This window comes from Oryctolagus cuniculus, chromosome 8 (genome assembly GCF_964237555.1).
Source record: "Oryctolagus cuniculus chromosome 8, mOryCun1.1, whole genome shotgun sequence".
NCBI lineage: Eukaryota > Metazoa > Chordata > Mammalia > Lagomorpha > Leporidae > Oryctolagus > Oryctolagus cuniculus.
The window spans coordinates 43085019-43102967 of NC_091439.1; the positions used below are offsets into that span (position 1 = coordinate 43085019).

Consider the following 17949-nt stretch of genomic DNA (forward strand, 5'->3'; position numbering starts at 1 on the left):
AATAGATGCCAATATTTTTTACCTCTTTAGATATATAAAGCATAAGGGATAGAAATGAGCTATGTGAATCAAATCATTTCAGAATTTGTTTTAAAAATTTGAGCAAGGAGAGGACAATTCTTTTCCATAGGAGACTGAACGTATCTTGTAAAACATACCTGAGAAACAAATGGCACTTCATATGAATCTAATTCCAACTAATTAGGACTTGTGTGGTAATAAAAGGAAATTTAGGGAGAAATTACCAAAGTAAGATAATCTTATTCCTGCTAAACCTGTCATCATCATAGTCTTGTCACACTCAATATCAAAGTGCCATCTTTCAAGGACCCCAACCACTTTTAATATATGAGGTGACTGCCACTAGTTCCTGAGCCACTTTGATAAGCAATCTGTAACACACAGCAAGATATTACTTTACATTGTTCAATTATCTCTACTTTTTTGAAATCTATAGGGAAAGAAAGTGGTTTTCCATCTGAAGGATTATTCTCCAAATGCCCACAGCAGCTGTGGCTACACTTGGCCAAGTTCAGAAGCCTGGATCTCCAGCCAAGTCTCCCAGGAGGGTGGCAGAGTCCAAGTATTTGAATCAACAATGGATGCCTCTTAGAATGTGCATTAGCAGCAAACTGGGTTAGAAGTGGAGGCAGAGGCAGGACTGAACACAGGTACTCTGCTATGGGATGCAGGCTTCCAAAAGGCAGCTGCACCAAATGCCTGCCCCAAAACACCTTTTGTGGAGCTCTTTATTTCAAAGCAACACTCTTCTCATGTCCCACATTCTACCATTAACACATTTCCACCACTGTTATATTGCATCTCCTTTCAAAGGCAAGAAAACTTGCCCCATACATGGTCAAACTCTGGTTTTTAAATTCACAGTATTTGGTCTTGGGTTCCAAGATGGTGGAGTAGGGAGGGAGCCTATTGCTCTTGCCCAGAAGAAGATAGTTTTTAAAAAGTGGAGAGAGTGTAGTCTCAGAGAAGAGTTAGAGAGAAAGCAGCAAACTCTATCAAAATTAAAGGGACATGGTGGACCTACATAGAGGGTGTGGGTGCCCAGGGCTCAGGACTCCAGCAGAAGAACCTACACACCAACATTGGAAAGGGGAGTGAAACCAGACTGCAGAAGCCCAAGCCACTAGCAAAAACAGTTGCAAGAAGAGCCTAGAGGGAACCCAGCTTGGAACCCCATGGGGGATAGTGTACCAGCCAAACTAGAGGAGGGAAATAAAAAAAGGACAATCACTTTACAATGGCATCCTGTAACAAGCTGATAGAGCAGAGACCATTTTAAACATATGTAACAGCTGTGCCAGCTCATGTCTGTGGCCAGCAACCAGCCAAATGGAGACCCTGACTGGTGGGGAGAACTAACAGGGGGATAGGAGCTTGTGACTATGTGAGGCTTCTGTACTGGGACTGTGAAAAAAACTGTGTGGAAGGGAGTGTGGCTGGGACTTTGGGCACTCACAGTGGGAGACTACATGCTCAGGGCTGCCTGGTTACCTGGTGAGAGTCATTGCTGGGGAATCTGAACTTACACTGAGGACTGCATAGATCCTTTGTGTGCTCCTTGGGACAGAGTGGATGGATATTATAGTCACCGGGGCTAGCTCTCAGGCACTGGTCTCCATTGAGGAGAGGAGTTCTGCTGAGCAGAATAAATTTTCCTTATGATAAAAAGAGAGAGATTTATCATGCCAAACCTGGGTGTGTCAACATAGGCAAGCCCTTAACCCTGGAGAGCTGAACAGAGTTCTCTGACCACACCCACTACAAGCCTCTAGAGATTCAAAAGCAACATTGCACTTATCTACAGAGTCGTAGTACAAATATAAAAGCCACCAGAGCAAAAAAAAAAAAGAAAAGAAAAAAGAAAGAAAAAAAAAGAAAAAGAAATGAGTAGCTCCACAAATGCCAAACAACAAATGCAGCAATTCAAGAAACAAGAATGAGGAACACAACATGAAGTCCCTAAAAGAACACAACACTTCCATACTAGATTGTGAAGATGATGAGATGGAAGAAATGTGAGAAATCAAGCTCAAAAAATTGATCATAAGATTACATAGGGGCCGGTGCCGTGGCTCAACAGGTAATCCTCCACCTAGCAGCGCCGGCACCCCAGGTTCTAGTTCCAGTCGGGGCGCCGGATTCTGACTCGGTTGCCCCTCTTCCAGGCCAGCTCTCTGCTATGGTCCAAGAATGCAGTGGAGGATGGCCCAAGTCCTTAGGCCCTGCACCCCATGGAAGACCAGGAGAAGCACATGGCTCCTGCTTTTGGATCAGCTCCTGCTTTTGTGCGCTGGCTGCAGCATGCCAGCCGCAGCAGCCATTGGGGGGTGAACCAATGGCAAAGGAAGACCTTTCTCTCTGTCTCTCTCTCTCTCTCTCTCATGGTCCACTCTGTCTGTCAAAAAAAAAAAGATTATATAGAAATAATCAGAATCAAATGCACAAACTACTGAAATCTGTACAGGATATGAAAGGAAATTTCTCCTATGAAATTGAGATCTTAAAAAGAAATCAAAATGAAATTAAGAATTCAATAGAACAAATTCAAAAATGCAGCAGAGAGCCTTATCAACAGAATCGGTGAAGCAGAAGAAAGAATATAAGACTTAGAAGACAAAGCACGGGAAAGTATAAAGTCAAACCAAAGGCAAGAGGAAATTACAAACCTAAAAAACACTGTTGGAAATCTACAGGATACTAAAAAAAAAAAATTCAACATTTGGGTTCTAGGAGTTCCTGAAGGCATGGAGAGAGAGAGGATTAGAAAGCCTTTTTAGTGAAATAACAACAGAAAACCTCCCTAGTTTGGAGAAATAAAAAGACATCCAAGTACAGGGAACATACAGAAAACCTAATAGACATCACCAGAAAATATCCTCACCATGACACATTGTAATCAAAATCACCACAGTAAAACATAAAGAGAAGATTCTAAAATGTGCTTGAGAGAAATGCCAGATTTCTTTCAGAGAATCTCCAATTAGACTCACAGCAGATATCTCATCAGAACCTTGTAGGCTAGGACAGAATGGTGAGATATAGTCCAAGTCTTAAGAGAAAAAAACTGTCATCCCAGAATATTATACCCTGCAAAGCTCTCATTTATGAATGAAGGTGAAATAATGACCTTCCATAACAAAGAGAAATTAAAACAATCTGTTGCCACCTGTCCACCCCTACAAAAAATCCTTAAGGATGAGTTGCACATAGAAACACAGAAACACTGTCATCACTATGAAAGGTGAAGGAATAAAATGGATCAGTAAAAGTTCAAAGAAAATTCGAAGTAAAAAATGGGAATATTTTTGGAAAAATGGCAGGAAAAAGTCATTACATATCAATAGTCACCTTGAATGTAAATGGCCTCAACTCTCCCATTAAAAGACACAGACTGGCTGAATGGATTAAAAAAATCTATTTGCTGTCCACAAGAATCACATCTCATCAAGAAAGATGCATGCAAACTGAAAGTATAAAGGTAGAAAAAGATATGCCATGCCAACAGAAACCAAAAGTAGTTGTTGTAGCCATCCCAATATCAGACAAAATAGACTTTAACACAAAACTGTTAAAAGAGACAAAGAAGGGGGCTGGTGCTGTGGCAGAGCAGGTTAACACCCTGGCCTGAAGTGCCAGCATCCCATATAGGCACCGGTTTGAGACCTTGCTGCTCCACTTTCAATACAGCTCTCTGCTATAGCCTGAGAAAGCAGTAGAAAGATGGCCCAAGTCCTTGGGCCCATGCACCTTTGTGGGAGACCTGGAGGAAGCTCCTGGCTCCTAGCTTCAGATCAGTGCAGCTCCAGCCATTGCAGCCAATTGGGGAGTGAACCAGCAGATGGAAGACCTTTCTCTCCTCTCCTCTTCCCTCCTCTCCTCTCCTCTCTTCCCCTCTCCTCTCTCTGTGTAACTCTGACTTTCAAATCAATCTTTTTTTTTATCTTTTTTTAAAAATAAACATTGAGTACAGACCGCTCTTTTATCAAATAAATAAATCTTTAAAAGAGAGAGAGACAAAGAAGGGCACTATGTAATGATTAAGGGATCAATTAAACAGGATCATGTAACTACTATAAACATATATGCACCTAAATACAGGGCAACAGGCTATTTAAAAAAATGTTAAAGGCTTTAAAGGGAAACTTAGACTCCAATGCAATAGTAATGGGAAGCTTAAGTACTCCACTTTTAGCAATGGACAGATCAACCAGAAAGAAAATCAACAAGGAAACAGCAGATTTAATCGACGCTATAGACCAAATGGACCTAACAGAGATCTATAAAATTTTTCACCCTACATTCACAGAATACATATTTATCAGCGGTGCATGGAACTTTCTCTAGGATTGACCACATATGAGGCCATAAATGAAGTTTTAGCAAATTCAAAAAAATCAAAATCATACCATGCATCTTCTCAGACCACAATGGAATGAAGCTGGAAATCAGCAACTCAAGAATCTCTAGAGCATATGCAAACATGGAGACTGAACAACATCTTCCTGAATGAACAGTGGGTCAAAGAAGAAATCAAAAAATTTCTGGAAACAAATGAAGACAACAACATAACATATCAAAACTTATGGGATATAGCAAAAGCAGTGTTAAAAATAAAGTATATAGCAATAGCTGCCTACATCACAAAACTGGAAAAGCATCAAATAAATGAGCTATGTGTATCTCAAGGATCTGGAAAAAACAACAGTAAACCAAACCCAAAACTAGTAGGAGAAAAGAAAAAATTAGAGGAGAAATCAACAAAATTGAATAAAATAATACAAAAGATTAGCAAAATGAAGAGCTAGTTTTTTGAAAAAATAAACAAAATTAATACACCATTGCCCAACTAACCCAAAAAAATGGAAAGAGAAGACCCAATTCAATAAAATTAGAGATGAAAAAGGAAATATACAACACATACCACAAAATAAAAAAAATCATCAGAAATGACTATAAAGAGCTCTATACCAACAAACTGGAAAATGTAGAAGAAATTCCTAGACACATATAAGCTACCTAAATTGAGGCATGAAGACATAGAAAACTTAAACAGACCCATAACCAAGACAGAAATTGAATCATTAATAAAGGCCCTCCCCACAAAGAAAAGCCCAGGACTGGATGGCTTTACTGCTGAATTCTACCAGACATTTAAAGAACTAACTCCAATTCTTCTTAAGCTATTCAAAACAATTGAGAGGGAATCCTGTCAAATTCATTCTACAAAGCCATTACCACCTTAACACTTAAACCTGAAAAAATGCAACAGAGGAAGAGAATTACAGACCAATTTCCCTGAAGAACAAACATGCAAAAATCCTCAACAAATTCTAGCCAATTGAATCCAACAGCACATCAGAAAGATCACTCACCCAGGCCAACTGGGATTTATCCCTGGTATTCAGGGATGGCTCAACATTCACAAATCAAACCATGCAATACATCACATTAGTAAAATGCTGACAAAAACCATATGATTATCTCAATAGATAAATGCAGAGCAAGCATTTGATAAAATACAGCAGCCTTTCATGATGAAAACTCTAAGTGAATTGGGGAAAACTTGGAAGCATTCCCACTGAGATCCAGTAACAGACAGGGATGGCCACTCTCACCACTGCTTCTCAATATAGTCCTGGAAGTTTCAGCCAGAGCTTTAGGCAAGAAAAAGAAATTAAAGGGATACCAATTAGGAAAGAGGAAGTCAAAATTCCCTAGCTACAGATGACATGATTCTATATATAGGGGATCCAAAAAATGCCACTAAGACTCTATTGGAACTTAGAGGAGAATTTGGTAAAGTAGCAGGATATAAATTCAACACACAAAATTCAACAGCCTTTGTATACACAGACAATGCCAGCTGAGAAAGAACATCTCAGAATGAACCCATTCACAATAGCTACAAAAAGTCAAATACTTTGGAACAAATTTAATCAAGGATATCAAAGATCTCTACAATGATAATAACAAAACATTACAGAAATAAATAGAAGAAGATACCAAAAAATGGGAAAACCTTCCATGCTCATGGATTGGAAGAGTCAAAATCATCAAAATATCCATTCTACTGAAATCAATTTACAGATTCAATGCAATACTGATCAAAACACCATAGACATTCTTCTCAGATCTAGAAAAAATGATGCTGAAATTCATATGAAGGCACAGGAGACCTCAAATAGCTCAAGTCATCTTATACAACAAAAATAAAGCCAGAGGCATCACAATACCAATTTTCGAGACATACTACAACGCAGTTATAATCAAAACAGTCTGGTACTGGTACAAAAACAGATGGATAGAACAATGGAACAGATTAGAAATACCAGTAATCAATCCAAATATCTAGGGCCAACTTATATTTGATCAAGGAGCTAAAGCCAATCCCTGATGCAAGGACAGTTTCTTCCTGAAATGGTGCTGGGAAAACTGGATTTTCACATGCAGAAGTATGAAGCAAGACCCCATCTTACCCCCTTACACAAAAATCCACTCAACATGGATTAGAGACCTAAATCTATGACCCAATGCCATCAAATTATTAGAGAACATTGAAAAACCCTGCAAGACATTAGCACAGGCAAAGAGTTCTTGGAAAAGACCCCATATGCACAGGAAGGCAAAGCCAAAATTAAAAATGAGATTACTTCAATTTGAGAAGTTTCTGCACTGCAAAAGAAATAGTCAGGAAAGTGTAGAGGCAACCATAAGAATGCGAGAAATTATTTGCAAACAATACATCTAATAAAGGATTAACAACCAGAATCTACAGAGATCAAGGAACTCCACACACACACACACACACACACACACACACACAACAGTTAAGAAACAGGCCAAGGACTTAAACAGACATTTTTCAAAAGAAGCAATCCAAATGGCCAACAGACACATGAAAAGATTTTCAGGATCACTAGCCATCAGGGAACTGCAAATCAAAACCACAATGAGGTTTCACCTCGCCCCAGTTAGAATGGCTTTCATACAGAAATCAGCAAACAACAAATGCTGGTGAGGATGTGGGGGGAAAGGTACCCTAATCCACTGTTGGTGACAATGCAAACTGGTAAAACTACTATGGAAGACAATTTGGAGATACCTCAGGAATCTGAATATATTCCTACCATATGACCCAGCCATCCCACTCCTCGGAAGTTACCCAAGGGAAATGAAATCATCAAATAAAAGAGCTACCTGTATCTCCATGTTTATTGCAGCTCAGTTCAGAATAGCTAAGACATGGAATCAATCTAAATGCCAATCAATGGAAGACTGTATAAAGAAATTATGGGATGTGTACTCTATGGAATACTACATTGTGGTAAAAAAAAAAAAAAACTATCATTTGCAACCAAATGAATGAATCTAGAAAGCATCATACTTAGTGAAATAAGCTAGTCCAAAAGGGACAAATATCTCATTCTCCCTGATCTGTCATAACTAAAAGAACACCTAAAAGGAAACCTCTGGAAGTGAAATTGACACAAAGAGGAGCAATGACTTGAATAGCCCTTGTCTTGACTTTCGAGAAACAGTTTATGATCTTATTGTTTTTACTATTTTCTTTTTCTACTTAATACCATTGGTTGAGCTCTTTACTTAACATAGAATTAGTCATAGATGTTTAAATCCATTTGAATATAGATCCCAGTAAAAAAAAATAAGAAAGGGAAGAGATGTACAGTTCAGCAAAAAGTTCCCATGGATTTACCCCCAAAGGATAAAACTAAAAACTTGCCATGGGACTCCAAATCACATTAAGCTGGGTGGTACTAATGCCATCTTTTTTTTTTTTCAGGCAGAGTGGACTGTGAGAGAGACAGAGAGAAAGGTCTTTCTTTAACCGTTGGTTCACCCTCCAATGGCTGCTGTGGCCAGCACGCTGCAGCCAGCGCACTGCACTGATCCGAAGCCAGGAGCCAGGTGCTTCTCCTGGTCTCCTGGTCTCCCATGTGGATGCAGGGCCCAAGCACTTGGGCCATCCTCCACTGCACTCCCGGGCCACAGCAGAGAGCTGCCTGGAAGAGGGACAACTGGGACAGAATCCGGCACCCTGACCAGGACTAGAACCCGGTGTGCCAGCGCTGCAGGCAGAGGATTAGCCTATTGAGCCACGGTGCCGGCCACTAATGCCATCTTACTAGTCAAAGTGATCATATTAAGTGTGTAACTGATCATATAGATAAGATTGTCAAAGGAATCACATAAATAAGACCAAATGTCTGCTAATAATAGAAAGAATTAAAAAGGAGAGAAAGATACAATGTGGGAAGCAGTCCACATAGCAGACTCATATAATGACAAATGCCCTAAACAGTGCTCTGCCCTAGAATCAGCCCTTAAGGTTTCTGGACCTGGCTGAAAGGCCCATGAGAGAATTTCAGGCATGGAAAGCCAAGACACTGTGGCAAAAATAATGATCTATGTGAAGGATGTCTGTGAATGAGATTCTAGGGTAAAGAAGAGGCTATCAAAGAAGGATGTGCTTTTCTTTGAAGGGAGGAGAGAACTTCTGCCTTGATTATGACCTTGTCTAAATACTGACAGAGTTCATGGACTCAAAATGCTTCCATAGCCTTGGCGGCTCATGTCAAGAGCCTTGGGTGATCACTGACATCATAAATAAGAGTGCCAATTGTTAAATCAACATTAGAGGATTCACTGTGCACTTACTCTTCATGTAGGACCTCTGTTTTTAATGAGTTGTACTATGAGAATTAACTGTAAAACTTGTCTTCAAACAGTACTTTTTACTTTGTGTGTGTGAGTGGGTATAAACTGTTGAAATCTTTACTTAATATAGAGTTGGTCTTCTGTATTTAAAGATAAGTAAAAATGGATATTAATGAAGAATGGCATGGGAGAGGGAGCAGGAGGTGGGATGAGATTGGGGGTTGGGGGGTGGGTATGGGGAGAAGAACTGCTATTTTCCTGGAGCTGTACCTATGAAATTTGTATTCATTAAATACAATCTTTCTAAAAAATTCAGAGTATTCATACCATACAAAATACTGGATAGAGTGCATTATGAACACCCTGATGCTAGAGAAGAGCACAGGAGATGGTCATTCATGCAATCACCCTACTAAAAATGTAAAATTATAATTGTGACAGCTGTTATGAAAGGGGAACTGGGCCTGGCTTTGTGGTATATGGAGTTAAGCTGCCACTTGCAGCACTGGCATCCCATATGAGTACTGGTTCGAGTAGCAGTTGTTCCACTTCTGATCCAGCACCTTCCTAATGTGCTTTGGAAAGCAAGAGAATGGCCCAGGTTTTTTGGCCCCTATGCCCATGTGGGAGACCAGGAAGAAATATTACTATGCTCCTAAGTCTGCATATATATTAAATACATGACACATGTTCACTAAACATTTTTACTAGATTTTATTTAAGGTAAATAGAATTCATGTATTTCACTTGTACAGATTTAGGAACATAGTGATACTTCCCACCCTACCCTTCTTCCCATCCACTCTCCCATCCTTTCTCCTCCTTCCTCTATTATTCCCAAGAATTGTATTTATATTGAATCTGTTAAGACTAACTAAAAATAAAATAAAACACTTAAAATAAAAAAAGAAAAGGCGAGCTGAATCACAAGAAGGATTTCAAAAACAAAAAGGGACCCAGCTTACAAACAAAAAACTACAATGGCTTTTCTGTTGTTTAGTGATGATTTGTTTTCCTTCTTTGAAGTTTAGTTTCCTGGTTAAACCTAATTTTATTTTCCTGATCTGAATCTAATTACTTCAGTTTTAATCACAGAAAATAAGCACAATACATAGGAATATATCATTCATATGTTCTTAAATGTCATTATCATTATGTAGAACTTCAACTTGTCCCAATGGCTGCATAGAATGAGAAAAAAAATTCTAAAGGAGTGATGGAGACTGGTTAATCCATTCCCAGAGTTTTTTGTTTTTGTGGTCACTTCTTGTTTCCCGTCAACCAAACATAATTGACCTCAATTTTAAAATACCTGATAATTATTAATCTACAAAACTTAATTACATACCCAAGAATATAAAGAAAATATTGTAAATTCACAATGAGAGATAAGGACATTTTCCAACTGCAAATATGCAAGAGCTTCCATATGCTGTCAAATATAATTTGTAGCAGGTCAAAGGGATATACAGAAATACAGATTCATAGCAGTTAACAATTGAAAAAGCTCTTCTTTCCAATGAGATCTATTTTTTTATTTATTTATTTTTGACAGACAGAGTTAGTGAGAGAGAGAGAGAGAAAGGTCTTCCTTTTTCCATTGGTTCACCCCCCAAGTAGCCACCATGGCCGGTGCATTGTGGCAATCTGAAGCCAGGAGCCAGGTACTTCCTCCTGGTCTCCCATGCAGGTGCAAGGCCCAAGCACTTGGGCCATCCTCCACTGCACTCCCTGGCCACAGCAGAGAGCTGGACTGGAAGAGGAGCAACCAGGACAGAATCCAGTGCCCCAACCAGGACTAGAACTCATGGTGCTGGTGCCGCAGGCAGAGGATTAGCCTATTGAGCTGCGGTGCCGGCCTCCAATGAGATTTAGATACATCAAAAAAAAAAAAAAAAAGAAAGAAAGAAAGAAACACAAATTCTCTGATCTCTATCAATGACATTACTTGTCAAATGTTCAGCCATTACAACAATTTTCAATCTTTTTTGAAATCCATGATGAACCTGTGTTGGCTGTGCACCAAGTAAAATCAAAACAAAACAAAGCCATGAACAAAAGTAGAACCTTGAACTCAATAATACCTGCAGCTCTACTCATTAAATCACCTCTGCCAGAGATTTCTATTGGTTTATCATGGCTCCTATAATGAGTTCAATGGAAATGACTGCCACTTGGGATGCAGCCTGAATTAATTTATATATAGTTTGGATATTGTGGTTTGTAGTAATAACCAATCTCCACAAAACTCAACCATAGAAAAAAGAAATATATATTTTAAAGAAGAAAGAGATAAAAGGAAATCAATAAAAATTGCCCAATCTAATACAATGTTATGGTGGGCTAGTAAAAAAGAAGCAAAAGCCATCATACATATAAATTATCCAACAAAAGGTGGAAACAAATTATGACAATTTTTAATTAATATAAATAAAATATGTCTCACGTTAAAAGAGACTACCAAAGCCTTTCCAAATGAATGTGAAGACTCTACCCATAGCTCTGTTCACAAAGGAGATGCCTAACACATGAGGGCACCAACAAGTACAAGTAATGTGAAAAACTAGATGTTAAGCTGTTGCCAGTGACACATGAACTTAGGTGGGTGTGTTAGTATCAGAATTTGTGTAAATAAGCAAGTTCAGTGTCATGTATTTATCATAAATTGATTGCTGACAGAGGTTCCAAGACCATTCAATGTGGATAGCAAGTTTATTCTATAAGTGATGTTGGAAAAACTGGATATCCACATGCAGAAGAGTAAATTTGGATTTGCATTTCCTAGCACATGCAAAAATCAATTCAAAATACCCTGAAGACTAAAACATAGTACCTGAAACAGCCAAAGTACTAGAAGAAAGCAGAAAAAGCTCCAAGCTCCATCACATTGGTCTGGGCAATGATTTCTTGGCTATGACCCCAAAGGTAAGCAAAAACAGACACTGTGTTTATGTCAAACTAAAAAGCTTCTGGACAGGAAAGGAAACAATTCACAGAAGAGGCAACCTATGGAATGGAGAAAATATTTTAAAACCATATAAATGATAAGAAACGAATATATAAAATATATAAGAAACTGAAACAACTCAATAGTGAGAAAACAATCAGATAAAAAAGGTAAATAACTTGAACCAATATTTCTCAAAAGATACACAAATGGAAATCAGGTATATATGAAAGGTTGCTTAACATCTCTAATCATGAGATAAAGTCACATTAACACTACAATTAAAATCACCTCTCAAGACTGGAACTGTGGAATGGCAGGTAAATCTGCCATCTGCAGTTTGAGTCCCTACTGCTCCACTTCTGATCCTGCTCTCTGCTATAGCTTGGAAAAGCACCTGCAAGAGAGACCCAGAGGAAGCCCCTGGGTTCTGGCTTCAGATCAGCACCACTCCAGCCGGTTGCAGCCATCTGGGGAGTGAAGCAGTGGATGGAAGACCTCCCTCTCCCTTCTCCCTCCTTCCTCCCTCCCTCCTTCCTTCTCACTCTCCCCCCCCCCCGTCTCTCTGCAACTCTGCCTTTTAAATAAATAAATATTTTTTTAAAAAAAATCACCTCACAACTGCTAAAATAGCTATTATCTTTACATTTTTGTTTGGTTTTACTGTATTGGAAAGACAGAAAAACAGAGACAAATGTGTGTGTGTGTGTGTGTGTGTGTGTGTGTGAGAGAGAGAGAGAGAGAGAAGGGGGGAGAGAGGGAGAGAGAGAGAGGTGTTCCATCTGCTGTTGCACTCTCTAAATGCTGATGACCAGTAGGGCTGGGCTATGGCCAGGAACCTGGAACACAATGTGGGTCTTCCATGTAGGTGGCAGCACACAACTACTTGTCATTACCTGTTGTCTCCCAGGATGCACATCTGCAGGAGGCTGGATCCAAGGCAGACTTGGGACTCAAACCCTAGGACTGCAATATTGGATGTGGGCATCCCAAGACGCATCTTCAAGGCTGAGCCAAACATCTACCCCAGGATAGCTATTCTCAAATAGAAGAAAGATAATCAAGTGTTAGTGAGGATGTAGAGAAATGAGACCCTTCTGTATTCATTGATTTATTAGTTATTTGAAAAACAGAGAGACAGAAGAGATTCTCATGGCCTGGTTCAATCTGCAAATGCCCTCTTTAAGAAGTTCTGGGAAAAGCTAGGTGCCCAGAACTCAATCTGAGTCTCACACAGGGATGGCAGGACCCAAACACTTGAGCCATCCTCCCAGAATACACAGGAGCAGGAAGCTTGAATTGGAAAACAGCTGGGATTTCAACCCAACTAATCCTGAGATGTGTGCATGCCAAGTGACATCTTACCTCCTGCACTAAATGCTTCCCCTGAGTTGAAACACTAACACATTGTAGGTTAGAATGTAAATTAATGCCACCATTATACAAGACAGGATGGCTGCCCCTCAAAATATTCAAAATAGAAATACCATATGATCAAGCAATACAACTACCAGAACTCTATCTAAAGGAAATGAAATCTGTGGATCAAAGATGTCTGCACTGCCATGTTCATTGCAGCATGATTTACAATATGCAAGATTGAGTCAAATTGAGTATCTATCAATTGCTTAGTGGATGAAAAAAGAGTGTATATACTGTACATGCTGGAATCCTGTTCAGGATTATTAAAGAAGGAAATACTCTAATCTGCAACAACATGGATAAACCTGGAGAAGTTAAGTGAAATAACACAGGTGCAGAAAAAGCAATACTCCATGATCTCACTTAGATGTGGGACCTTAAAAATTAAACTCATAGAAAAAGAGTAAAATAAAATGGAGGCTATCTGAGGCTGTGGAGTAGAGGAATTAGAGAAATGTCACTCAAAGTGTCCAAAATTTCAATGAGACAAGAAGACTAAAGTCAAGACATTCATTGTATGGAATGCATGTAACGATAGTGAATAACAATATATTGTATGCTTTGATACTGCAAGAGTAGAGTTTCAGTGTTTTACTACAAAAAAAGAAAAAAATATGTGCAGTCACAAAATACACACCAAAATATTATCTTGTATGCCATAAACATAAAATGTCTGTCAACTAATAATAAATCTGGGCCCATTTCTAATTATAATATATATACACATATATGTACATATATCCAGTATTGAACCTGTATCAATTTGAAATATAGCTGTGACACTTAAAAGAAAAATGGTAGAAGGGGTCATCAAAGAAGGAGGTACCTTTCTCTGAAGGGAGGAAAGAACTTCCATTTTGACCATGGCCTTGTCTAAAAATTATCAGAGTCAGTGAACTCAGGGGGCTTCCATAGCCTTGACAGCTCATGACAAGAGTCTAGGGTGATTACTGATGCCATAAACAAGAGTGTCAATTTGTTAAGTCAACAACAGGAGTCACTGTGCACTTACTCCTCATGTAGGATCTTTGTCCTTAGTGTGCTGTACATTGAGATTTAATGCTATAACTAGTACTCAAACAGTATTTTTCACTTTATGTTTCTGTGTGGGAGCAAACTGTTGAAATCTTTACTTAATGTATGCTAAACTGATCTTCTGTATATAAAGAGAAACGAAAATGAATCTTGATGTGAATGGAAGGGGAGAGGGAGTGGGAAAGGGGAGGGTTGCGGGTGGGAGGGACTTTATGGGGGGGAAGCCATTGTAATCCATATTCTGTACTTTGGAAATTTATATTAATTAAATAAAAGTTAAAAAAAAAGAAAAATGGTAGAAAACCAGGAAATGGATCCATTCTCAATTATACAGAGGGATTTTAATATGCCTTTCTTGGATATTTATAGACTAAGCAAATAAAAAAAATAAATGAATTTAATCAATTAGTAAGCCTGCTCTCATGGGCACATACAGGAGCCAACAAAGAGAGAGCACATTCACTTCAGAGGTACCTGTATCTGTCCTTAAAGCAGTGCTCAACAATGGAAAGGTAATGAATATGATGCAAAGGTCATTCTCTGAGCAGAGGCAATAAAATCATCTCCCAAAGTCTACATATTAGAACTTAAAGACCATACTTTGAAATGATTCTCAAGTTATATGGGAACACTTAATACAAGTCAGAATACAAATGAACAGTGATGAAAATTCCACATTTCAACACTTGTGCCATGGTGCTAAGGTAGTACTAGAGTAATCTTTGGAATATTTTTATATATACTGTGCAAATATGAGTATTAGTAGAGCAGAGCAGTGGGGTGGTGCCACAGCAGGTTAAGTAACCACTTGAGACAGACACATCCCATGTCTGAGTGCCTACTGAAATCCATGCTACTCTGCCTCTGATCCAGCTTCCTGCTAATACATCCTGGGGGCAGGGCAAGGGCAGTGGATGATGGCTCAAGTCCTTGGGCCCTTTCCACCTTTTTGGGAGACCCAGATGGAGTTCTGGGATCCTGGTTTCTGCCTGGCCCAGCCCTGGCTGTTGAGGTCATTTAGGGAGTGAAAGATCTCTTTCCTCACAAAGAAATTAAAATGGATGAAATGCTCCAATGAAGGACAGAAATCAGTTGACACTTAGAAACATCACCCACACACCAAGTCAAGCTATATGCATTTAGACATGTTAGTGCGAATATACTGAGTGTTAGCAGCAATATGGAGCAACTGCAAGTCTCATAACACCGCCACTAGCAGTAGAAACTGATGCAACCACTTTGAAAATGTCATAGCAAATTCCAGGAAATCTGCCCTTTGAAAAATATGCATATCTCTAACCCAAGAAGATCCCAATTGTGCAGCTAACAAATGTTTTGATAATTCTCAAAAATTCTTACTCTAGGAGCAACTCACATTTTCTGCACTAAAATTTCTTGTTTACAGTCACAAATGTTTCCTGAATGTCACTGATCAATAAAGAACTGTCTAATGTGCCAGGAAGAAGCAATCTTTTTTAAGATTTTATTTATTTATTTGACAGGTGGAATTACAGGCAGTGAGAGAGAGAGAAGCAGAGAGAAAGATCTTCCTTCCATTGGTTCACTCTCCAAATGGCCACAATGGAGCTGTGTTGCTCTGAAGCCAGGAGCCAGGAGCTTCCTCCTGGTCTCCCATGCAAGTGCAGGGGCCCAGGGACCTGGACCATCCTCCACTGCTATACCAGGCCACAGCAGAGAGCTGGACGGGAAGGGGAGCAGCCGAGACTAGAACCGGTGCCCATATCAGATGCTGGTGCAGCAGGTGGAGGATTAACCTACTGCACCATCGCACCGGCCCCAGGAAGACACAATTATGAACAAGAAAGGGTCTTTGCCTAGAGGGACTCATGGATAACGTCAGCTACCAGAAGTATTTACTAAGGCATATGATGAAAACTAAATTGGAAATAAAGATGAGTTTGCTCAGAGATATGAACACAAGATGCATGGAGATAATTTCCCATGGGTGAGGATATTCACGGAAGGCCTTGAAGGGGTGAATATGAGATTTCTTTGCAAAGAGATTTAGCGGGGGAAGTGGATCAGATTGAGTTTGCACAGCATCATGAAAGGCACAGGGATAAGGAAGTGCATGGTATATTTGAAGGGCACCTGTGGTGACGTAGGAAGCAGCGGGGAAAGCGAACGGGGGCTAAATACCACAACCTATGTGGTCCGAGCAGGAGTCAAAGGGGTGCTTGGAATTCCCAGCACCTCAAACTGTTTTCAGTTCGCTGAAAGAAACGATGGACATTCGCGAGGACATTGCAGACCTACTTCAAGCGGCCGAGTTAACCTGAATGACTCACCGCTTAGACATCACAAGAAACCCCTACTCTTTCCACTGCAAAGCTGCAGGCCGCCTAAGGTGACTACCAGAGCCTGAAGGGAGAAACGTGAAAGGCCAGTGCCTGTGGGGCCCCATGGAACAGCAGAGGGTGCGGCCCTTCACGGGGCGCAAGGGTGTCTCCTTACTCGGGTTTTTATGGGCGTCTCCTTACTCGGGTTTTTATCCGCGTCACTGCTGGCTGTCACCTGCTGCTTCCCAGGGTGAGCAGGAGCAGGACGCTGGAGTCAGAAGGGGACCCGCAGCTGGAGGGAGGCCCTGGGAGGCTGGGCGCAGACGCGGGAGGCCGGCAGCCCAACTGCCATCTTACCCGCCGCTGCGGCTAGCCCCGCCCTCGGCGCTCATCTTAAAGAATTCCTGACTCCTTCCAGTCAGCTGTCAAACCAGTAGCATGGATTTTACAATAAAAAGATGGCAGGATCTCCCTAGGTCTGTATGAAGTATGCTTACACAAATACAAAATCCTCACGGACAACAATTTAATATCTTAAATATTTATTTCAATCATCTACTTGGATTCTTGGGTTACATGCAACAGATATCTACTCCAGGACCACGGCTGTGAAACGTGTGTGTGGAAGGCTCAGCACTGGGAAAGTCGGCCCTTACCGTTATCAACCAGAACCCGAGCCTGGGGAGGAAACTCCAGGGTTCAGCCAGGGCCCCGCTGAAAGCGATGCATTGACCAAAATCAATCCAATCGGACAATTTTCAGAAGACTGCAGGGCTGTTCCCTTGGCAGGAGTACTCCGCACAGGTCCAAGCTCCCTGAGCCCAAGTGCCCAGCCATAGTCACCCCAGGAGGACACTTAGAGCTTAGGGGAAGGCCATGGGGCTTCTCCAGACTGCACTGTTGTCCATTGGCTGCTGCTGCTGCTTTGAGCATGGGTTACCCTGCCATTTCTGAATAATGGTTGTGTTTGGCTCCTAGAGACAGGAGCTCTGAGTCCCCACACTGACTATGAGCCCCAGACTCCACTTGAGATTTGGAGAAGGGAGGGGTCGTTGGACCCTACCTATGGAGATGGCAGCAGACTCAGGCATGTGACCCATGGCTTTGGCAGTGAGATGAAGATGCACAGAGTCCAGTCCTGGCTCCAGGATTGCCTCCAATGAGTCCTTCCCTGACGGTGAGCCTCCCTTGTCCTCTACAAAGGGATGCACATGTGTCCTGAGCAGGCTGGTGACAGTGAAGCAGAGAGGATGGATGCCAGCCCCTGCCCTTCTCTGATTCCTGCTGCCCCTTTCTGAAAGCTGAGCTTAGCAGAAGGGCCCTTGGAGGGAGGCAGGGAGTCCACTGCCCTGGCTGAGGTCACACAAGCACTTGGCCAGGCCTCTCACCATCTGCCCCTTCAGGGCGATGGAGGAATGCAGGCAGTGCCAGGACCATAGTAGCCAGGTCCTTGGCTGGAGAGGCCATCTAGGGCTGGCTTGGGGATGGAGACACGCAGCCAGGCCACAGACCACTTTCAGTAGCCACAGGAACCACATTTAAGGACCT

At 40.9% G+C, this 17949-nt stretch overlaps 1 protein-coding gene across 17 annotated transcripts in view; it reads right to left on the minus strand.

Annotated features, from left to right (window-relative positions):
- LOC103350841 (rho GTPase-activating protein 20) overlaps positions 1-16801 on the minus strand; it is a 95224-nt gene extending 78423 nt beyond the window's left edge. For 7 of the 17 annotated variants that reach the window (XM_070047655.1, XM_070047660.1, XM_070047653.1 and 4 more), the window contains exon 1: positions 16577-16801. The gene's annotated coding sequence lies outside the window, so the exon portion shown is untranslated. Of the gene's footprint in view, positions 1-4427; positions 4816-11530; positions 11704-12540; positions 12680-16576 lie in introns of those variants that run through there. The other 10 variants (XM_070047656.1, XM_070047661.1, XM_070047654.1 and 7 more) reach the window with 4 other exon arrangements.
- Positions 16802-17949: the final 1148 nt, after the last annotated feature.